The 24,531-nt window shown below is 47.6% G+C and overlaps 1 protein-coding gene across 1 annotated transcript in view; it reads left to right on the top strand.

The window, feature by feature from the left end:
• Nucleotides 1–17,382: 17,382 nt before the first annotated feature.
• The window catches only part of LOC119399276 (thioredoxin-like protein 4A), a 68,681-nt gene continuing 61,532 nt past the window's right edge, over nt 17,383–24,531 (top strand). Inside the window, exon 1 of the mRNA XM_049417631.1 lies at nt 17,383–17,524. The gene's annotated coding sequence lies outside the window, so the exon portion shown is untranslated. The remainder of the gene's footprint in view (nt 17,525–24,531) is intronic.

The following is a 24,531-nucleotide window of genomic DNA, read 5'->3' as shown; positions in this document are numbered from 1 at the left end:
ATCGTGCGAGCGACGTTTCAATCATTCGAGGACGCGTCTGCTCGACGCCTTTCGTGGAGCGAACGCTTTCCATCCACGCTGTCCTTCGCGAGTGTGTTGGGTTACAGTAGTTGGGTTTCATAGCCACCGCTGCGCCGCTTGTTTTTGTACGTTTGTTGATAGGTGGCAGCACACTGCAAGCGATTTGCTTGTTGACCGGTCTGAGAGCAAAACGTTCTCCGCGCCCAGACGTCTCCCTAATTGTAAACGTGGTGACGCGGAGTGGTCGAAGTCGTTCGGCGGAGGAAATTCTTCAGATTGCTTTCAGCAGTGATGTTGAAAGAAACCATCTTGACGACGAAGATTTTTCACTGGACGTAGAAGACTGTGAAAGCACCGAGAGTGATAGCGACGATGAACCACCAGCTGCTAACTCACGACGAGCGAGTTGCACTTCACGTCCCCTCGTGCGTTAATGTTCTTTCAGGCTCGTAACTCGTAAGTCACTTTGATTGTATTTAATGTATAATATCCTTGAGCGAGATCGAAATAAAAGCATAGTTCCTCTTGTGCATTGCATGTATCATAATTATTGTGAATATTATGGAGCGCCGCATGCCGCCAACACGCTCGAGCTCGACCAGCGAAGCGAAATGGTTAGAGCGATGGATCGTGCAGTCACGGCCACAATCCACGCCTCTCGGCTAACTTCTTCGACGTTGCGAAAAGGACACGTGTGCATTCTTTTCAATATTCATATTTCGATTGTGCTGATCGAGCCTGCAACGTGCGAGTGAAGTGAATTGCACACGGCTACAGTCTCAGCATGGCTGCGACACAAGCGCTACTGAATGGCATGTTAAATGCTTGTGTTCCGTTGAAGACGTAACTCCGCGTTTCCGACTGCGCAAGTAATGACGAAGGGGTATTATCACAGAACACGTTTATGTTTGCAAGCCATCATCACGCGCAGCAGCGATGGCGCTGCGCTACTCGCTGGCGGCCTACTACTGCGGCAAATCCGTCAGGCAGGCTCGGTACGTACTACCTCGGAGTGCCGTTCAGCTCATACGTCAATTCTAGTTCATACGGGTTTATGTAGCACGCACAGGATTTCGCAAAGCATCGTTATGCACGGTAACGGAGCTGAAACATAACCTTTCACTTCGCAGCAAATAATTAGGTGGCGAGTACTTAGCACTTTCCATGGTTTGGGAAAGTATTTTAGTCTCATATCCATTTCAGCGCAGCTCATGACTTCATCCGGTGAAAGTGGCATGGTCCGTACGTCCGCACGTCCTATCTGTTCCTATGCTAACAAACGGGTTGACCCTCCTCCTGGCGCCATGTTGAAAAGCACGGCGCGCCACCTATAGTTCGTGGGCATTGCGAATAGACATCGATGGTTTTCCACAAACGAGAGTACATTATTTTCCTGTTGCTCAGTGAAGGCCCTCTGCGCCCTTCGGACGCGGAAAACTAATCGTGGCTTCGCCCTCGCTTCGCGAGTACGGCCATTTCGCTGACGCTCAATGGCCGGTTGGCAGGTTCTCCGTCACGCGGTACTGGCCGCTGTCGCGGCCACGCGCTCATTAGCCCGCGCGCCTGCCCCTTCGGGGCAGGCGTGCGGGCTGGTCCACTTGAGGAGTCAAAGGACGCCCGAGGCTGGCATCCCCGGTATCGCGAGGCCGCCAATCCATCGTCAATTTGACTGTGACTGCAGGAAACGTGCACTTCTTGTGTTACCAAGTGGCAGCCACCAGAAAAAGAGCCACGTTCGCGTGGAGCGTCGTTACCGGCTACACGTGCGGACAGCCGATGGCGTACGATCCGACACACGAACAAAAGCTCTACAGGGACCGTCCCGCAGAGGTCACGTGGACGTGGGCGGCCAACAGGAAAGAACTGCCGGTAGCCGGTCGACCGATATAATTGACCGGCAGCCGGCAATATAGACACTCATGGGCGTCGGCAGGGGTGTGCAAAGGGGGCACTTGCCCCCCTCAAGCCACACCAGCACTTGCCCCCACCCAAGCTACACCAGTACTATCTCCCTCCCCCAGCCGCCATGCAACACTGCTTTGCACCCCCCAAGACAAAATCCTGCCGACGCTCCTGTAGACACTACCTATATTATATGCATAAAGAGCTCATGAGCTCTCTATGAACTGTTTTCATGGAGTCAGTGTATTTATTCAGACTATGGCTTTCGTACAAATCCAGCTACCCACGTAACACAAAAGAAGCTATTTGACGTCTAAAAGACGTCTTGAACGGCTATCAAAAAGGGCTAACAAACGTCTTGGTCAAGACATTCCCGTAGCCGTAGACGTCTATCCGACGTCTAATAGCTGTGCTAATGTCCCGCTACTTCCATGTTTGTGGCTTGCGTGTTCTTTGCTGTAAGCGTTTCCTAAAGCTCCAGAAAGAACGATGCACGCACCAAGATTCATGTATTCTCGCTAAATAATTTAATATCGCCTTTTCATGTGGACAACTTTCGCTTTCTGGGCGCCGAGGTTGGGCAGTGACGTAGAAGTGTAGGAGGCGTGGTCACGTGACCACACAAGGCTGTGACGCACTTAGCCAGAAAACGATCGAAACTCGGCGAGTGATGTAGCAACCGATGCTTTGCCGGTACGATAGTGAACTAGAATATATTCTAGTTCACTACAGCCGGTACATACGTTGCGGAGGTGGCGGAGGTCCGCAGGTCACTCACGTCACTTTAGCAGATCTGGTGTGACGTCACTACAACTTTCGTTGTCCATCCTACAGATCTACGTCAGTGTTGGCGCGCTAGCGATGGGTTTGATCGGGAGAATGGACATCTAGGTACACTTTGGAAGTGAATTAAAATATATTCTAAACCTTTGCTGTGTCCGACCCTTCGTGTGGAGTGTCCTTGCATACAGAGGAAACCCACAACAGGCTTGTTATAGCCTCGAAATTTGATGGCACCACCCCTTTAAAGACGTTCTTGTTTTTTCGCCGTTTTCAAAATTTTGCACTTTTCGAAATATAAAATAAACTAATATAACTGTCTTTGCAGCACGTTTGGTCGGCAGCCTGACGGCTACCATAGGAAGATAGAGATTGAAGCGACCGAAAGAGCTCCCGCGAGAGCACCTTCCTGTTTTTCTCCCACTTCCTATGTCAGTCGTCGAGCAAGTGACCGAACAATCAAGCAAGATCACTAACATACGCACATACCTGTTCACTCACGCATGTCCTCACTGTTGCATACATAAATTTCCGACGCTGAGTTTACTCGCGTTTATTGCGGACCGAATCAAGTTGTTGCGGTCACTCATATATGCCGCGTGAATTATTGGCTACTGCAGCACACCATACATATCCAATTTTCATATAAAAGACATCCGTTTATAATCAATTTGAACACGTACGCAGGGGATCAACACGTATACTGTACTACATAAATGACGTTTAGCGGATGGCGCGCAAATAAATAAGCAACTTCTCAGCAACAATAAATTATCCCATGATGTCAAATTGGCTTTATTAATGAATAAAGCACAACCAAATGTGGCACAAAACACGTCGGAAGGTGACCGCACAAGGTGAAGCTGAGTGGCACGGCAGCAACGTAAATAAAATTCTGCATGAGTGCACTCCAAGTCTCGTCAAAGAAACTGCACTGGCTTCCGCATTAACTGGCGTGGCCCAATATCTTGCACAAACAGCAGTGAAGAAAAGCTGCATACAGAGAAAGCAAGTAAGCTACGCAGGATTTACAACAAATAACAGATCATCAAGTCACTCTAAAAAACATTTCCAATTACAGATATGAAAAATGCTGTCATGTATTAAGAAACGACAATCAATCATAACCGCACCTACAGGCGAGGCGCCTACGGTATAGAAGCTTTGCACTTTGTCAGCGACAGGCCGGCATAGTTGTAAGCATGCTTGCTTAAACTATGTCGGCCTGTCACTAGCGTGCGTGCGTGGAGCCACGAGCTGTAACGCGCAAAACATAATTACTCAAAATAGGGCGAGTCAGTCTGGCTTACGATTCGCACCGGCGCGTACACTATAGTTTCGCGTTCGACCACGCGGTTCAACCTAGCAAAGAACTGTTCACATTTTAATCACAATTCTAAAAACTTTCAGTAAAAACGACGAAAAGTCAGGTGCACATACCGAAAAAAGCACTCCATCCGAACGTGCACACGTTCTTAGCTGTTTGTCTGGCTGCAACGAAGGTGGTGAGCAAAACAATCGCTTCTTGAAACGAACGTACCGACGAACGTACCGTCGCAACAAGCACAGTAAAGCTTGTTTCACCACACTGATGGAAAATATGCGACAGACAGTATGATGACCGTTACTTGATGCCAAACAGCCCGTAATCCGTTCATCCGTTCACAAACAAAAGCTGCAAACGCTACACAAAACGCAAATGACCGCCGGCCGTCGCATAGCCATAGCTCTGCTGCCAATCGAGCCGCCGCGAACTGGCGGCTGGCGCGAACTAGTGGAGGAAGAGGGGCAAGGGGGAGGAAGGAACAAGTATTCTGAAACAAGCCTCACCCTTCACTTGACCGAGCTGAACGCAGCGTCACCATTCGACAAGACACACAACGTTTCTCACAAAATGATCCCGCTTATTGCTTACCATTTAGTAAACATTCCTGCCAATGGGTGTGTCTGCCATCGACATTGAGTCAAGGTGGAGCGCCGAGTGAAAAGATGTTCTTGAATGCAGGGGTAAACATGCGCGCTTCGACAACACCCGCTTCGAGCCGCCGACTGCGTAGCATCAGTATAGCTTAGTAGCATGCATGCTTGCCTGGCTTGCGTTTACTTCTGTTGTCGTTCGCTGTTGCGCGAGTGTTGCGCGGCCTTAGCCGCCTTGGCTTGAAAAGAATATACTTCCCAAACTGCTGATAGAAACCCGCGTTGCGGAGCGAAACCAATTATTTTGAGGGCTTTGTTTTCTGCGTCTCTTCTTTCACTAAAGCGAGAGTCACCGCTCCAATTAGACATGCCGTTTTGCCGTCTTTGCGCTCGTGGACAAAACATTTGAATAATCATTTAGATAGTCGTTGCGCGCGCACTTCCCCCACCCACGAAACACGAAACCTCTATAAAACGTTTTATAGAGGTTTATAGAGGTTTTAAACGTTTTAAAGACGTTTTATAGAGGTTTTGTGTTTCATGGGCAGAATGTCTAAAAATCTCTCAATGTAGACGTTGTGGACTTCTTTGGCAGAATACACTCTGGCTATGTCGTAGCTGTTGAAAACGGTAATAAACAGCTAGTACGCAGGCATATTTGAGAGGCAGTGCTTTGTTTTGCAAAAATGGCTATTCTTGATCTTCTCGTAAGCCAAGACGTCTATAGCCGTCCGTAGCCGTTTCGAGACGTCTTTTAGAGGTTTTGTGTTACATGGGTAGTTAAGGCTGACAATTCACTTTGAGATATAGTTTCACTAGGCTCAGAGGAAACATTATATGATGTTCCGCTCTCATAATTTAGAACATGCTGACCCGCAGAGTTTTTCTTAACAGCATTGCGCGACCGCCAACCGGCCGGCATATCGCCACCCTTCTCACTCACGGAGCGGCAAAATTATATATGTGCCGGACAATTAATTCCGTCCGCACTGAATCAAATTAAGCCCCTACCCCGCCCGTCTCCATTCTTACACCCCCCCCCCCCACACCCTTCCCCTTTTAACTGCCGATGTTCCTCCACTCGCTTTCACAGTCATATTTATTGTTATTCTAATACCGACTCTCCACATCTTTTATTATTCTTCAAAGCCCCGCTCATACATCTTGTTGGAGTAGACGACAGTCCTCGCCAAAAACCACCGCTGGCGCTGTCACTGACCCGGATTCGCTCAAGTACAGCTATGAGTACAGTGAGCTCGAAAGTTACTTCACATCCCCGTTTATCTTGAATCCAACACTAACTTTCCACATTTTTGGGAGCACTTCACAACTTTTAATGAGTACTTTGGAGGTGTGTTTCGAACACCTAGTGGGTAGAATTAAGAAAGAACTAAGAAGTTCCGAGCCTTTTGTCAGGGAAATAATGAAGGAAAGAATACAATTTTAAGATTTAAAGCAAACTGTATTAAAACATAAGGTTACATGTCGTTCTTCTGGCTGCCCCGCGGTCCGTCCCAGTTCGTGCCTCGAAGCTCACTGCCTTGCCAGGAGGCTCCGGCCTGGCTCCTCCGTCGAGATGGGCCTTTTGTCCCCACGGGGACCACACCCCTGCAAGCAGCACTCAACACAGAATTCGCGGAATACGCTCGTAAAAAGCCGTGAGTTCGAACGTCTCAAGTTTCGGTGGCGCGTCGCACAGGAAACAAACACTGCCCCACGCAGGGCTCGAAAACGAAAGGAGGTACACACACGGAGCGGCAGTGCTGCGACACTGACACACACGGAGCGGCAGTGCTCCCACACTCACACGATCCCCGTTTTAGTTGGAGCTGTCCTCAGCTCCACGCCCCAACTGAAGGCCGATGCTGGTGTCCGCAAGTTCAGCGGCGTCGTCACTTCGTTCATGGTACACACGCAGCTGTTCGATGTTGACCGCCCTGTCGGCGTCGCTTGCCCGACGTCGCAGCTCGCCGAATGAGGGCGATGTTCTTTCCTTGGAAACCGACAATCACATACGGTCCCTCGAAGCGGGGGTCTAAAGTCCAACGGCGAGCCCCGATGGCGCACAGCACCTTGTCGCCAACGTTGAATTTGGAAACTTTTCGCCTCGCATCGTAGCGGAGAGTCGAGTAGTGCTGGCTCGTTTTCAACTTTTCTCTGGCTTCCTTGCGCGCTACTGCTAGTCCACGCAATCGTTCGGACTCTTCGATATCGTTTTGGATCGCTCCAATGTTGAGTTCACCCGGCAGCTTGGGTTGGTGGCCGTGCATTAGCCAGAATGCGCTGTATCCGGTTTGCTCAGACCATGGCTGGGCAAAGATACTTTGAAATTGTATCGCGATACGATACAAGATACTCAGGCAAAAAGTATTGGAGATACAGATACAAGATACTGCCGCACTAATTGTATCCGATACGATACTTGGCAATTGTATCTTAAGATACTTCGATACATTCTCAAATTTGTTATTATAGATCCATACAATGTAGCAGCAAACGCCTATACACAAAGATGTCTCCTTGAAAATTTCTGAACTGTGACCTATTTAGTTTCACTTGCATGAAATGTCTGTTAGTATCTCAAAAGTTTTGCCCTTCTTGCTCAAAGTACATTAGTTAAAAACTTATTGGGGCTTGTTTTAGCTTCTTCAAAGGACAACTCTTTATACACTTCGCTGACAGCGGTTCTTGCTTGTCATTTTTGTAATTGATGGGAGTCGCTGCTCAGCTTGCCGACCAGCTAGCGGGTTGCCATGTAATCACAATAACGTCAATATGAAGCCTTCGCACGACGGCGCAAATACCGGTGTGGACTTTTACCTTGTCCGTAAAAGACAGTTTGCACAATACCGTACAGGTGTACAGCAGCAACAACGCTAATAGCGACTTTTTTTCTTCCTGGGGGGGGGGGGGGGGGTGGAGTGGCGCGGGGAACGCATGGTGTAAACGGGGCTTGTGACCGTTCGCTAGCGGCCCTGCCGGCACACATGACCGTCTCCGTTCCATTTGTTTTTGTTTTCTAAATAAGTATGTTAGTGAGCTACACAGACATGACTGGTCTCAAGCATTTCTTTCGTGAGGAACACGTGGTCACCATGTGCTGCAACATAACCGTGGAACAAAAACTCTACATTTCAATCCGCGTCCAGATTTCACTCGTTATGTACATTAGTTTCGTTGTTTCTGGAATCCGGACTCAAAATCCCCTTCAGAAATTACCTATATATGAGATATGTCAAAGGCCTCCTTTCAAATGGCAACGCCATTTTGTTAAAACTCTCTCCGACCCCACCATCTTCACTGTCCCCGGGCCTTTGGAGCTAAATTTCGCGACTGCGGCCCGCCGGCTATAAGCTGAGTTTGAGACCCCTGTTGTATATGTAGATGACGTAAACCTGCAATGAATTTCCATGTTCTACTTAGCTGCTGGCGTAAGGGATTCTTTGTTGATATACTCACTAACGTGCAATTTTTTAGCAATTTTTCTTGAACGAGAGAACATGTGCAACACAGAAATGTCTCAGACGTATTGCGTAGCTGCACGAAGCATCGCAGGACACCGCCGCTATTCGTGCTATTGCCGCTTATTACCGGAAAACAAATATAAGTAAAATAGAGAGGTGGTTGTTTATCAAACATTCACATTGAATGAGTACAGAAACACGATACAGACGGCGCCCTTAACAGCTATATGATCACGAAGTATCGTCAGCTTACCTGTTGAGACCAGGCACGTAGCCAAACATTTTTTCGGGGGGGGGGCACTTGCTGAAAACCTTGACTATTTGAGAAAAACACCTATTTTCATTATTTATTTTTCGTATAACCACCTACTTCACCAAAATGTCGGGGGGGAGTGGCCCGGGCCAATCCCCCCCCCCCAACCAAGCCCTTAGCCGCCCCGCCCCCCCGGATAAGGGCTTGGTTGAGACAGTGTGAAATTTAGTGCCTATGGAAAATTGCCTGAAACGGCTCGTTGGGACGCTCATGAGTAAAACGGAGCATTCAGTAAAACAACGTTTCTCGAACCCCTTCCTAACATCTTTAAGTTGGCTCTTCCATTTTTATAATGCAAACTCAATTTCGCTATTTTCTTAAGCGGTAAGTAGAATATTTTGTACTGTATACTCAAGGCACGCCCACATAATAATATATTTGTTTTCAAAATCGCTTTGGCAACGTGTAAATGTGTAAACAGTAGTAGAAATAAAGCAGATAGTTAGAAGAATAAAGCAGCAATCTTTTTTTGGGAGCGCGTTACAAAAGCGCGTTACAGTGACCAGACCGGAAAAACAGTGCAGAGACCTAAGTAATGTATGTGACGCAAAATTACAGCTAAGAAAGCACTTGTGCCTTGTGCTAATAATCAAATTATGATTTCATAAATTCTTTGAATAAATGCAGATGGAAGTGAAAAATACCGTACGCCAAGATATTTTCTGTTAGGTAAACGCTTGCTCTATTAGATCTAGCATCAGTACCTGTGGTGCTAAAGTTGTTAGAATCTTATTTGCATATAAGTTAATTCATCGCATGCAAGTCAAACTTATATCCTCGAGATCCTTTAAATCGCTAATATGTAAAATCCACGCGACGCGCAGCAACCCCGTTCTTGCACGCATCACATTTCGTTACGGATCAAGACGCAAAAGAATCTACAATAACGACACTGTGACAACATCAGAATTTGCGCGATAGACGCCGCACGCAGTGGAGTACGCGGCGCAGGACAGTGGCTATGAACAAGTGTAGCAGCATTGGAGCAACTAAAAAGAAAAGAAATCGAGAAAACAAAAGGTACGTGGGCTGGGCGTAGACGTCCGCGTGCTTGTCTTCCTAATCTACCCTCACTGGACGACTTAGACTTATTCAGATCGCTTAGTGGCACCAGTACCAGCTTGAGAAGCGGAGTTTGGCTAGCGATTATTGTTTCGCACGGCTGTGTTGCGATAGAAGTATCTTGTATCTTAAAATACACGATACATTATCGAATGTATCGGAAATACAGATACAGATACTCGTCTTTCGAGACGTATCGCGATACAGATACAAGATACCCAAAGTGTATCTAAGATAGTATCTAAGATACATGTATCTTCGATACTGCCCAGCACTGGCTCAGACTTTGCCACGTTGATGGCGAAGACGGCGTCAGCAAGCATGCGCTCCCAGCTTTGTGCCTGGCTGAGAAGCTTTGTGCCTGGCTGAGAAGCTTTCTCAGAACTTGCTTCAATGTAGCGACCATGCGCTCCACGAGGCCATTTGCCTGAGGCCAATACGGAGGCGTTTTCAAGTGTTCGATTCCAAGTCTTCTGTGAAGAGAAGCCGTCTTTTTGTTCACGAAGCCTCTCGCCTGATCCGTAATGATCTCTTCAGGAACGCCGAATCGTGGTATCCATCGGTTCAAGAGGTAGTCGATATAGTGCGTCGATGCCGTACTTGGTACGATGACAGCATCCCTGTATCGTGTGGCATGGTCAATGCAGACCAACACGTAGCCTTCGTCCTCCGTTTCGTTGAGTGGGCCGATGTGATCCAATGATATGACGGTGTTGGGCTCGCTCGGCACATCTCGTGGACTCAAACAGCCTTCGCTCCGTTTCGTCCGAGCGTTGATTGCCTCACAACTATGACACGACTGCACGTATGATTTAATATCCCCAGATATTGTTGGCCACCAATACCTTCGTGCGATGAGGTCCTTCGTTTTGGTTGCGCAGAGGTGTCCATTGCTGTCGTGGAATATTTTCATGACAGTGCTTCGTAGCGCTCTCGGGACGACAATTTTCTTAACTGTGCGGCCTTTCTCCGTCATCTGTCTGATTAGAACGCCGTCGTCTGTCGAGTAAACGCTGTCGTCTTTCGTTCCTTCGTTCATCAGCTTCGCACATTGTGTCCATGGCTTGAAATTGCTTCAGCGTCTCGTGATTCCGAACAATCAATGCCTGCAGAAGCACATGCCTCTCCGCATCCTCTCTTTTGAGGACGTCTCCTGACGTTCTTTTCTCTTCCAGTCGGGAAAGAGCGTCTGCTGCTCCGTTGAGCCGACCGGGACGATGCAGTACGTCGAACGTGTACTCAGCGAGGTCGAGCGTCCAGCGAGCAAATCGGCGGTTAGTCGCTCCCTTCTGCACGAGATATGTTAGGCTGAAGTTGTCTGTGAATACGGTGAATCGCGGTCCTCCTCGTAGGTACAGAGCAAATATTTCCGTTATTGCCCAGTGCAGTGCCATGCATTCGAGGACGTTGGAGTGAAGCTTGGAGTCATGCTCGTTGAGCGATCGGCTTGCATATTCAATCACTTTCTCCTTGCCGTCTTGTGTTTGCGTAAGCACGGCTCCTAGTCCTGTTTGACAAGCGTCGACGTAGACTTGTGTCGGGCATTCGGGACGAAATGTCGCCAAAACAGGGGGAGACTTGAGCGTACTTTTGAGATTATCAGCGATAGCTTGGTGCTCCGATGTCCACTCAAACTTCGTCTTTTTAGACACTTGGTCTCTCAATGGACGTGTTATTTTGGAGAAGTTCGGGACGAACTTGCGATAGTGATTCACAAATTGCAAGAACGAGTACAACTTTTTCGGGTTGGCGTGTGGCTCGAACTTGTCGATGGCTGCGATGCGTGAGCCGTCTGGAGTGCGACCTTCATTTGTGATCACGTATCCGAGGAAAGTCACCTTGTCACGGATGAACTGGCACTTTCGAATGTCCATCTTTAAGCCGTTAAGCTTGACTCTGTGTAAAGCTTCATCCAAGAGCTTCAGCGATTCAGAAACTGTAGATGCTCCTTGGCCGACATCGTCCATGTACGTAGCGGTTCGTGGCAAGCCATCGAATGTGTGGCGCATCACTTTCTGCATTGTTTGTGGCGCTTTGCAGAAACCGAAGGCCATTCTCAGATATTCGTATTTGCCGTCCGGCGTGACAAATGCAGTTTTATGAATGTCGTCTTCCTTCACTCGAATCGTTAGGAAAGCGGCCTTAACGTCCATGACGGTGAAGTACTTCGATTCGTCTCTCGTGATGTCTGATATCACGTCTTCGATAATTGGCATCGGGTAAGATGGGTTTACCGTTTTTGCGTTGAGTTTTCTGTAGTCGTGCACCATTCGTCGAGGCGTTGTTGGGTGGTTCGGCTGGTCAACCACAATCGTTGGTGCGGCGTGCTCACTGTCACTCGGTCGGACGATGCCCTTCACCAGGTAGTCATCAACTTGACGTTTGATGAACTCACGGTCTGCGGGAGAGCATCTGTAAGGTCTTGAGGTGACAGGTATGCTATCTCGGAGCTCAATCGAATGCTCAACGTGCGGGCACAGTCCAAGCGCGTCAGACTTCGTTGCGAATATTGAGCAGTTCTTGAGCAGTATCGTGCGTAGCATGTTTTGTTCTTCCGGGCTCGCGTCTGATGTCATCGAAGAAACTGATTTTTCGATTTTTTGGCACAGCATTGCATCAGGTTCTGTAGGTTCAATTCGCACAAACTCGGTTGTGTCGTTTTTTTTGTTGCTGACGGCAGAACGATGCAATAAGAATATCTGCAGTCTTCCCATTGACATTTGTGCTTGACGTCTGATCACGTACGGTGAGAGCTGGGAATTGAGTAGTGTCCTCTTTGGTTACGTTCACCAAGGTTACATCGTTTGTCAGATGGAATATGACTTGAACGTTTACTTTTCGTCGCCAGTCGGATCCAAGAATGACATCAATAGGTTTCGGTAGCGGACATACCACAACATTGGATAGTGTGGTCCGTGTTGTTCCGATAATTATGTCAATTTCGGCGGACATTTGCGGATTTATCGTTTTGTCCAAAATTTCGATGTGATTGCCTGATGTCCATGCAGTAAGTGCAGCTTTCGGAGGAAGAGCTTGCGGGAGAGATTAGCGAGACGTTGGCGCCTGTGTCGATGCAGACTTTGACAGGGGAGCTTGCGTTAAGGAGGCCGTTGACAACAGGTAACGTTCCACCACTAGACTCCAGAAAACAGTTCACCTGTTTGAAGGAAGTCTCGATCGTGTTGTCACTCCTCGGCTGCGCTCGGCGCTTCTCCTCTGCTCGTTGCGTTGCTCTAGTCTTTGGCTTCGGGCACTCACGCGATATGTGTCCGGACTCGTTACAGTTAAAACATCGCTGCACAGATGGCTTCTTGAATGGGAAAGACGTGGCAGCACCTGACATTTTGCGTTCAGGTTTCCTTTCTTGGAAGTCTGTGTGCTCTGACCGCGTCTCGTCCGTCGTTGCCATTGATCGTCGGCAGTCAAGCATAGTAGCTCTGTCAATGAGCTCCAGAACGGAGTTGCAACACTGCGCTGCTAGCGGATTGGCCCATTTATCATCTTTGATGCCTGCCAATATGAGGGAGATTCGTTCTTCGGTCCCCATGTAATACGGTGCTTTTTCCAGGATCGCGTTTTTCGAGTAAATGTACTAATTGATTCTTGTCGTTGCAGCGTGCGCTTAGCTTGAAAGTCCAGAAATTCTTGCATGGTCATTTTCGTTTGAATCGTTTAGAAATTTCTTGCTTCCACAGTTCCCAATTTGTAATTAGCTTTCCGTAGCTTGTATGCCAGTCGCGTGCAGGACCTCGTAAGCGGGTGATGGCGTTCACTAGTGTCAGCGACGGTGACCAGTGAGCGAGTGAAGCGATCCTTTCGGTCTCCATTATCCAAGTGTGTACGTCGGATTGAACTGAACCGTCGTAATGTGGTATCGCTGCTGACGTGTCATTGGTCGAATGTACTTGAATAGGTTCTCGGGTTTGGACAATGCATTCTGTCAATTTCGCTTGAGATTCGGCCATCATTGACAGTAATCGAGAGATGTCGCTGGAATCTAATTGTCGTAAATTACCAGCTTCACTACGTGCATATTCGGATGAGTTCAATCGGCACTCACTCGTTTCGGCGTCTTCGTGACGGTTGTCGTAGCATTGGCTGACTCGTTGCTCTCGTTGTTCGTTGGGCGTAGACAGAAGTTGAAGTTGGCTCTTGAGGACTTCGATTTCGGCATGCAGCTTTGCGTTGGCAGCAGACAGACTCCGAATGCTTGCCAGCTCTTCGTCGCTGGTAGCTCGTTGCATCCTTGGAGGCTCCTGCGTGCCGCTGATTCGTTGCCGTTCATTGTCCTCGATGAGCCTCGTGACAAGCTCGTCTTTTCTGCCCGTGTGAGGAATGCGGCGAAGCTTGAGTTCATCGGCAAGCTCCGTCTTCTTGAGTGCGCTGAGGGCTCGTCTGTCTTCGGACAAAAGCAAGTCCTCCGTCGTGGTCGTTGAGTAAGCTCGGGCTGGGTTTTCGGTGGCTTCGACCATGGTGATTGTAGCAGCAAATGACGTAGAATGCCGTGAATTTAACTGGTTTTATCCTGTCGACTGCGCCATGTCAGGGAAATAATGAAGGAAGAATACATTTTAAGATTTAAAGCAAACTGTATTAAAACATAAGGGTTACATGTCGTTCTTCTGGCTGCCCCGCGGTCCGTTCCAGTTCGTGCCTCGAAGCTCACTGCCTTGCCAGGAGGCTCCGGCAGGGGCGTAGCCAAGGGGGGGGGGGGTTCAAACCCCCCCCCCCCGAAATATTTCAGGTTTGCTTGCGTATATATACACGCACACATACAAACGCACGCACGAACGTACATAAAGTATGGTTGAACCCCCCCCCCCGAAAAAAATTTCTGGCTACGCCCCTGGGCTCCGGCCTGGCTCCTCCGTCGAGATGGGCCTTTTGTCCCCACGGGGACCACACCCCTGCAGGCAGCACTCAACACAGAATTCGCGGAATACGCTCGTAAAAAGCCGTGAGTTCGAACGTCTCAAGTTTCGGTGGCGCGTCGCACAGGAAACAAACACTGCCCCACGCAGGGCTCGAAAACGAAAGGAGGTACACACACACGGAGCGGCAGTGCTCCGACACTGACACACACGGAGCGGCAGTGCTCCCACACTGACACTTTACTGGTGGCAGAAGGCGCAGAAGGTGCCAAAGAAGGGTAGATTTACTGAAAAAAAATAATAAATGCTTCGCATTTAAAAATTAATTGGTGTTCTTTTGGTGCGCCGATCGCGCTGCGAGAACGGATAACTGGGCTAGTTTGTGGGAACTCATGTTAAGGCAGGTAGCGCAAAGAGACACGGACACAAGCGAAGAATAAGTGCACAGGACAAGCGCCAACTTCAAACTAAAGTTTATTTCCTGATCCTCGCCTATTTATCTTTTATCACACCACCACATAGTCACCATGGAGAGAACAACTGATACTGCTGCGAATGTCATGACGCCGACTCACTTTAATCATCTCTTATACCTAAAATGATAACAATACTAAAACGCGCCAAACCGCGCAGTCAAACACTGATAACTCGAAAACATCACAATAAGAACACGCATGCTCAGAATAGAATGTTCCTATTACGCGGCAAGGGTAGCAGCGAGGTTGGCCGAAAGAAAAGCCATCTCACACGGGAGTAGGCTAAGTGAAGCCTGGCTAACACATACAGAATCGCTCTTGAGAATTAAAAACGCTTCTACAATCTCTCTGGACAGCTTGTTCCGGTTCCGGTACATCACCGCCGTGTCAGACAAAAGTGGATCACACCCGCACTGCCGACAGTGCATCGCGAGATGCGAGTATGGCGAACCTTTTAGAGAGCTGAAATGTTCTCTGAGCCTGATGTTCAAACATCTGCCCGTCTGGCCTATATATTTACGCCCGCACGAAAACGGAATGCAGTACACAACGTTAAGAGTGCACGAAACGAACCGCATACCGTGCCTAACGGTACAGATCGCCGTTCTGTGATCTTCCTTGCTGCACATGCGCCTCTGCAACTTTGGACAAATGGCTCCCACCTTGTTTTTTGCCGTGAAAACAATGTCAACGTCATGACGTGAAGCCACCTTTTTGACGCGATGAGAAAACCCGTGGATGTACGGTATAACCGCGAAACTGTTCCTCTCTACCGTTTGACCCTTGACGTACTCTGTGCTCCCGTTTTTACTGTCCTTAAACATTTGAAGGCGGCCGCGGCAATAATAGACTCTGGGTACCCAGCCTTCTGACGCCTTTTCACCTGTCCATTCATATACTTTCTGTCATCAAGTGTTCGCAAGATTTCTTTAGAGCTGAGTGAATGCAAGAGAACGATACCTTGCTTAACCAACTTCGAATGGGAAGAATTGTAGCTCAGCAGGGCTTTTTCAGACCGAGGCATGTATTGCCAGCATACATGCGAGCCTCCCAGCGTAATCCGCAGGTCGAGAAACTGTATAACATTGTCTTTGGGTGTTTCAAACGAAAAACACAAACCTTGGCCGTGCTCTTCAAAAACCTTTAGTACCTCAGCTATCTTGAGGTCAAAATCTTGCGTTTGAGCAAAAATCAAGTAGTCATCGACATACCTCACAATTTTTTGTGTCACACTACCAAGGACGGCTGTCGATGCCTCTGTCCACCTTGGCCAAAAATATGTGACTCAAGATAGGCGCTACTCGAGACCCTATACACACGCCTGATCGCTGCGCGTATACACCTCCTTCCCATGAGATCAAGGTGGAGCGGAGGTAGACAGTTAGCAATTCTAAAAAACCTTCGGCCGATACACCGCACCTGGACATGAAGGCGACCTCGTCATTATCAGTACATATACAATCTCTTACACTCAACATGAGGGCGTCCTGGGGCATGGAATAGTACATGTTCTCGACATCGATGCTGAAAGCGCCGCAACCCACCGGATTGTCTTTGTCCAAAAAATCTACAACAGACGCGGAACATGGAATATAGAACGGATCGTTCACATGCAAAGACCCTAAATGTTTCTGAAGAAACCCCGAGACCAACACCAACCAGGTGTTCCTTTCCGAGACTATTGATCTAAACGGAATTTCCGGCTTGTGGACTTAGCCGTAAAAAACACTTCCATCAACAAGCGTTTGCTTTGTTTAACACCAGCAGCTAATTTGTCAAGCGACAATTTCTTGAGCAGTTCCACAGCACGAGCTCTCACCTTGGTTGGCTCGTCACGCACCTTGTGGAAGTTTCTGTGCACGGCTTGCCGCTCCCTTTTCTAGGAAGGTGCCCTCCTCCATGACGACGAAGAAACCCCTCTTGTCTGAAACGACTTTTTTTTTTTTTTTTTGTCACGACACGGCGGTACATCACCGCCGTGCCGTGACACGGCGGTGATGTACGGAACCGGAACAAGCTGTCCAGAGAGATTGTAGAAGCGTTTTAATTCTCAAGAGCGATTCTGTATGTGTTAGCCAGGCTTCACTGAGCCTACTCCCGTGTGAGATGCTTTTCTTTCTGCCAACCTCGCTGCTACCCTTGCCGCGTAATAGGAACATTCTATTCTGAGCATGCGGTGTTCTTATTGTGATGTTTCCGAGTTATCAGTGTTTGACCTGCGCGGTTTGCGCGTTTTAGTATTGTTATCATTTTAGGTATAAGAGATGATTAAAGTGAGTCGGCGTCATGACATTCGCAGCAGTATCAGTTGTTCTCTCCATGGTGACTATGTGGTGGTGTGATATAAGATAAATAGGCGAGGATCAGGAAATAAACTTTAGTTTGAAGTTGGCGCTTGTCCTGTGCACTTATTCTTCGCTTGTGTTCCGTGTCTCTTCGCGCTGCGAGAATAGATATCTAGTTCACTGCAGCGTAGAACACGGCGGCGGCGGCGGCGCGCCGATCAGTTGGCTTCGGCGGCGGCGCGCCGATGTCTCGGCGCACACAGGCGCACACCTCTATGAATCACGACAAACGTTCTTCACTACACTAGCTATATTAGCTATACGCAACGTAGCTGGTGTGTACTGGTGTGTGCGTTCTTTTTGGTTTTTTTTTTTTCGGAAGCAGCCCACGGTGCATCAAGATTTTTGTTTTGTTGCTGTACGTCTTTCACGGAAGTAGCAGGACCTGTATTGTGCATTCATGCTCGTGGATAGTTTCGTGGTTTGTCCAGCCCTCGCCGCTGGTGTCCTTGAAGGCAGTCGCATGCTGGGATGCGACTGCGTATGACAACAGCTCATTCGGTTGCGATTGAAAACCACTTCGATGACACTCCCGCGCCATGTGCGCATGTGTTACAGATGTATTGACAAAAATTATTGAAATGCTGCTCAATTGTAATGGACGGCAACCGCGGTCAATAATGCCGATGTTTCGCTTGGCCAGTGTAACTTGTCCTGCTTCTTGATTTGATGCGTAGTCTAGCTGGAGGATTTCAAAAAAGTTATTAATTTTGTGTAAAGATAAGCGTGCGCAGGATCTCTTCATTTCGAGTTCATTTCAACGCGTACCATGCACGCACGCCCGCTGCTTTGGGAGTCGCGCTGCGACAAAAGTCGGCAGTGGGTTGATGCATCCGTGAGTAGAGTGACCTAGAAATATTGGACAGTACTTACTTCTACGTCACCCTAACATTTGCTACTGTATGCCAACTTTCATCGAAGACAGCGCTATGCTCAAGCAGGGCTGGGCAATATCGAATATACACGTATCTTGGACACTATCTTGATACTCATTTGGTATCTTGTGTCTGTATCATAATGCATTCGGTACGTGGGGTATCAGTATGTATTTCCGGAATATGCGGGACAATGGTAACAATAATTAGAAAATGTCAGTAATTAATTTCATAGTTATACTTGTTAGGTGAGTTTCTTCGTTATACTTGTTATGTGGAATATCAAAGCTTCAGAAAAATCAAGCCTGCCAGTGCTCACAGAAAACCTTTTTACTTTCTTTATGCTTCAAAAAATGGCTTCTCAACATGTTGCACGAAATATATTGCTGCCCTAGGTAACAGGTTCATCTAAAGTTAAAATATATGCCTTAGTAGAGACGTATTATCTCTAAGAGTAGTACATATCGCTGCAAACTTGACCACCTAGAAGGAACGCATGATGGAATAGCGCAAAAACACACAAGGACACTGGCAAGCGAGATGACACAGGCACTGGACGCCTGTGTCCTTGTGTGTTTTTGCGCGATTTCACAATGTGTTCGTACCACCTAGCTTGGCTTTCCTTACTAATAGGAACATTGCTTCCATTGCTGCTACTGTCACACGACTGATTGAAGATAATTCAGGAGCCCTGTTGGGAAAATGGGGGCAAGCAAAGGCACGTGACCTTGCTGGTCCTTCAGGATTAGCAGCGCAGAACTTCAGGCAACAATGAAATGACAAGTGCCCTCGGTAAAAGATGTCAGGAACTGCAACCCCATGATCGAGAGAGTTATTGAAAAACGGCTTGCACCAGTGCGCATGTGACTGGTGTGCCTACGAGGGATGTATTTCCGTACACTTGCCGGCATGTCATTGCTGATGAACTTGCTACGTGTACACAGAAGAATGGTGGTGACGCGTCCTTAGCTGTGCCCATTACAGATTTGAAGCTCCTCTGCAGGGAACTCGGAAGTTATTGGGAGATTGTGTGGGGGGTAAGGAATCTTCATGCAAACTTCATTTAATTAAACTTTACTTGCATAACTGGCCATCAGCAGCAGTCCTGGAGAAGTGCTGTCTTGCTTAAAAATGGGTCGTACCTATACTACGCATAATTACTTGTTGATTGGTGAGGACCCTCCCAATTGCAATGAATATACAGTCGAAACCGCGATAACGAAATCCCGAGGGAACGAAATTCTCACCGCAACGAAATATTTCGGAGCACCGGCGAACGCCCATAGGAGACAATGCATTTCGTAACTCGCGACTACGAAAGATATTCATACCGCGCCCTCATACGAAATTTTTTGAACATGAATGCGGAAATAATCTACTCTCGCAACATTAACTACATTCGAAAACTGCTGAAAGCATTCATGCTACACTTAAATTGTGCAAAACTATCGCTACAGCGCATTTGAGAAGCAGCCGCCATCATTGTTTACAAAAAAAAACATAAAGCTGGGACAATGATGATGATGGCTTGCCGAAATACCTGCTCGTAATCGCGGGACTACGTAGCCAAATCCACATTCCTCATGGAGTTTTGTTCGTTGGCTTGGCTCTGTGCTTGGCTTTGTCGGCTTTGCGCGCTCATGGTCGCGTGTGTGGAGCGTTTGCTTGGTCTCTTGGTGCAACGTGAACTGTGTGTTGCGATTGCTTCATCCGATTTCGCTGCCTGCGAAGATGTCGCCTCCAACAAAAAAGCGGAAGTTCATCACGGAAGATAAGGCTGTAATCATAAGTGAGGTGAAAAAGGGTAGGAAAAAAATGGACATCGCAGAAGAAATCGGTGTTGCGTGCAGCTCGCTGTTCATGATTCTGCGCTGATCCGCGTTGATCCAGCGGAGCTGGAAGAAGGTTCGCCTATAGGCGCACTTGACGGTACTGGTGACAGCGCAGTGCCGCCGTCACTGACCAGTGCATGGGGCGAGTTTGTGCCGTGGCAAACAAGATTCCGATCGAGAGGCATGAAATTGCTGCATGGAAGGCCCGCCAAAGCAAGCTTAGGGACTTTTGGAAATAAAATGTGTGTTTTGTAAATTCCATGTCTTTTGCCGCATTCTCGCGCCAACGAAATTCCCGCAAGAGCGAAATTTTGTGCTTTCCCCGCCGATTTCGTTATTGCGGGTTTCAACTGTAGTGAAAATTTCATGTCGAGTAGAATGTTAGCTGAACCTGAAAGAAAGGAGGATTTCGAACGTGATTACCGAGAAGATCTTTCGCATTGGCAGTGTTTCTTGGAAAAAATGCAATATTTGACGCAGACGTAGCTTGAATTTTATTAAGAGAACCAGCACACTGGTTCTGTTAATGCTGGCTGGTGCGTCCCACTTCACATCTACTAGTGGTTGTTCCCCGGGAGTTAATTGAACTAGAGGACAAGGTTGAACCCCATAGAGTTACTGTCAATGTTGCCCGGTAACATGAATAACGATCTCGAACTCTAGCCGAAAGCGAAACTTGAGGCGAAATAGTATTCATAGGGGCTGAGGGGAACAGCGCAAAAAACGGGACGGAGAAAGATTGAGCACACGACACAAGCTGACGAACAACTGTGTAAATTTATTACACCTGGAATATATGGCTGAAAACAGAAAACAAGAACCATCACGTGCACAACATAGTGAAAGGCAAAAAACGAATCTGTCACGAGTCAAAAGTACAAGTTAACTGCTCAAAAACATTATCTCTTTTTCCAGGAGGGCGAGTGAAGGCTCACTAACGCTCATGTCCCCTTTCGTCTTGATATGAAAAGCCTCGTTAATTTCGCGCTCTGTCTTGTTACGATATCTTGAGTATCTTGCATTCATGAAAGCGGGGCGCAGCCGCACAAGGAGCAATGGGCTGCCAAGGTGCTGCTCGTTGAAGTCCTGAGATTATTTGCGTGCTCTCTCAGGCGGTCGTTCAAACAGCGACGGTTTTCCAGTATAGGACAGACCCAGGACAATGGAATGTCGTACACTACGTTGCTCACACACTCGACGTACTGCGTCCTGTGTTTCTTGACACATGCCTCCTTGGTATTGTCGACGTTGACTTTCTTGCAAAGGCGGCCGAGTTTACGAGGAGCCGAGAAAACGAGTTTCACGCCTGCCTTGCCAACATCTTCTTGAGCGCATGGCTCACCGTGTACGTAAGGGATGACAGAAATTTTCTGTCTCTCCTGTGTTGGGCGTGTCCTGGTACCACGTTTTGAAATCTCACTCAGTAGAATTGCCGCCAAGGCACTGAGTAATTCAGTCGGGTAGCCGGCGCGTTTCAGTCGCTCGACCTGGGCGCTAAAGGTTCTTTGCACTTGGTGAGGGCAGGACCTCCTCAGAGCACCTCTGAGAACACCCAAGGCAACTCCGCGCTTCACAAGCTTAGTATGTGCCGAGCTGAACGGAAGAAGGCCCTTCTGTGACCTCGGTGCGTATTCCAGCAAGTGTGCAGTCCCCCAACATGCAGCACCAGGTCTAAAAACCTTAAGCAACCGTCACTGGGGAGTTCCATGGTTAATGTGAATGCGTTGAGAATGGCCGCGAACACGCCAATATTTGCTGTGATTCTTCATCGATTGAACTGTCAAGCCTGAAGGGGCACTGATTCATAGGGGCACTGATTCATAGGGGCACTGATTCATAGGGGCACTGATTTTGAAATATTTGAAAATAGGCATTTGTAGGTGTTTTGGTACACATGCCGAAACAGGCATTTATAGCCACTCTAAAGTTCTTAACCTCCTGATCATATCAAGAGGGGGCGCACTGATATTGAAAATAGTGTCACGTTGAGGTGACGGTCTTTGCCCGTAAGCACGGGGACAAGGCGATTTAAAAAAACACCAACTTTATTTGGGCGAACTTGTGCCCATAAGAAAACTTCCGTCAAAAAAGCTATTCAGCGGCAGCGAAGCGATGTGGTCCAACGTCGGCGCAAGGAATGCCTATACTCTCGCCGATGCAGTATCTTATAACCGCACGATGCCAAACACACAAACACGAATGCGCCGTATCGTGCACCTCAGCCAATGACGTGGTCCCGCACTTTTATCAAATGCATGCCCAGTGCGCGAGCGATGGAGCAACGCCCTAACGACGTGCTGCTGTAGATAAGTTGCTGCGCAAGAGAAGCGGCCACCAATAAAATGCATGTGGCAATAAGCATTTGTAGGTGATTTGGTACAAATGCCATAACAGGCGCCACTGTAAAAGTTCTTCTTAACCTCATGCTCATGTATCAAGAGGGGAGCGCAAGGAACAAAGTGGGCATGTGCCTAAAATCCAGTCTCTGGTCATTGCATATGTCCGGCACTTTTGTGCCATCATTGGCCCTTGTGCCCAAAACATCACATTATCATCAGGTGGATGACGCCACAACTTTTCCAATGGGCAAACAGCATTTACTAAGGTGCTCTTTCTTTGTTTTCTCTGTTCGTCCATTGTTGAAATAGCATTGTGGATCACCTGCTATGCAGGACTACCTAGCTAAGTTTGTTGTAGTGAACCTACGACTATACACACTATGAACCAACCTTGTAGGCACAATATGCCATTGTCATGAGGATCCCCTATAAGGCAGGCTGGTGACAATATGTTGCACATTTTTTGCTGTCTAATACCCGTGCTTTGTTCTTTGAGCTGCATTTAGTGTTATTTTCTAATGCATAGAAACAAAAATTAGCTAGTGTGCTTTATAAATGGTTTATAAACATTCTTATTTAATAGAACAGTGGCAACCTGTACAATATAAATTACACAAACCAAAAGCTATAGGCGAGTGCTTAGTTAAACGTAACCCCATTTACGAATGGAAAAGAGCATTATATGCTGTTTGTAAACATGGCATATGAAAATTGCTGATGGCACGTTTTACCTGCGTTATTAAATCCTCCCTGCCCCATACACTCTACCACAATGACAACACGATATGCTGCTAGAATGCAGCAAAAGATTCATCTTACTATGAAGCGCGAAATGACACTGGGACAAAGCATAGACACACACAGGACAAGCGCTTTCTAACAACTGATTTTATTATCGAAACACCTCAGACTTTCAATCGACACGGAACTGCGCAAATCACATCTGCTAATGCCTTAGCGCACATCGCTAAAACAACATAAAAAAGACATTCACAAAAATGCTGAAAGCAGGTGTATCTCTTTGTCTGATAGAGCTATTGAAGGATGACTAATGCAATCATCCTTGTGCTGGGAAATGAAAAAAGCTTCAGCAATTTCTCTAGATGTCTGGCTCTGATGAGTAAACAGAGTGACGGTATTATCAATGCTGGGGTTGCACTCACATTTGTTACAGTGCAATGCTAGGTGTGCGTGGGGACGTCCTTTTAGGCTGTTCATGTGTTCCCTTAATCTTGTGTTCACACATCTGCCAGTTTGGCCCACATAAACACGCCACGTCATAGGTAATCTATATACGACCTTGTTCACGCAGTCAACAAACTTGTTCTTGTGCGTTATGGTGCACACTTCACCATTTTTGCAATAGCCGTATTGCAGCAAAAGTTTCACATGTTAGTAGAGGATGTTCCAAATGAAGGAGGCCTACCTGTGGAAGCGAAAGATGAGGCTCGTTGTTTCTCATGCTCTAAAAAACAATAACGAGAACAGAGGGACAACCCCAATGCATGCAGTCGTCTTCCATCTGTCCCCATTCGTGTTGTCACTGCTCGGATTTTGGCACGCAAAAGCCCACCAATCGTTGCTGTTAGTATGGTCTTCAGCAAGCACAAAATGTAACCAGGAATGTCGTAGGAAAAGTTTGGAAGCAAACTGTTAACTTGTAACAGCAACAAGAATGCAACTATAATTAGCTAACACCCGTCACGGTGGTCTAGTGGTTATGGTGCTCGACTGCTGATTCGCAGGTTGCAGGATCGAATCCCAGCTGCGGTGGCTGCATTTTCGATGGAGGCAAAAATGCTTGAGACCCACCCGTGTGCTTAGATTAAGGGGCCCAGTAAAGAACCCCAGGTGGTCGAAATTTCCGGAGGCCTCCACCTACGGCTGCCTCTCGCAATCATACCGTGGTTTGGGACGTTAAACCCCAACAATTATTATGTGTATTATTATAATTAGCTAATGTATTGATGTATCTTATCGTATCTGATACATTTATTCTGCAAGTGTCTTGTATCTGTATTGGGGGCGAGGAATTATGGAGTGCCCCCTATTGGATGCCCCTCTAGGTAGGATAATGCCGCTACACTAAAGGCAAATATTAAGTCGACGCTGATTGTTGAAATAGATGTCCAGAAGCCTCATAGTGCTACTTTTGTGCCAAGGAAGTGCTTATTTTGAAATAAAATCATGTTTTAGTGGTCCGCATCGCATTAGCGCACTTCAAACCACCCGCCCGAAATTGGTCTTTCTGACGTCACTGTTGCTGTGCCCAACGTTGCCTGCCTTTACTGCACACTGGCGTGCACTGGCGGCGTGCACCTTTTGGACATCCGG

This window comes from Rhipicephalus sanguineus, chromosome 7, assembly GCF_013339695.2.
Source record: "Rhipicephalus sanguineus isolate Rsan-2018 chromosome 7, BIME_Rsan_1.4, whole genome shotgun sequence".
In the NCBI taxonomy this organism is placed as follows: domain Eukaryota; kingdom Metazoa; phylum Arthropoda; class Arachnida; order Ixodida; family Ixodidae; genus Rhipicephalus; species Rhipicephalus sanguineus.
Note: the sequence above shows the minus strand (reverse complement) of the source record. Positions and strands in the feature narration are given on the sequence as shown.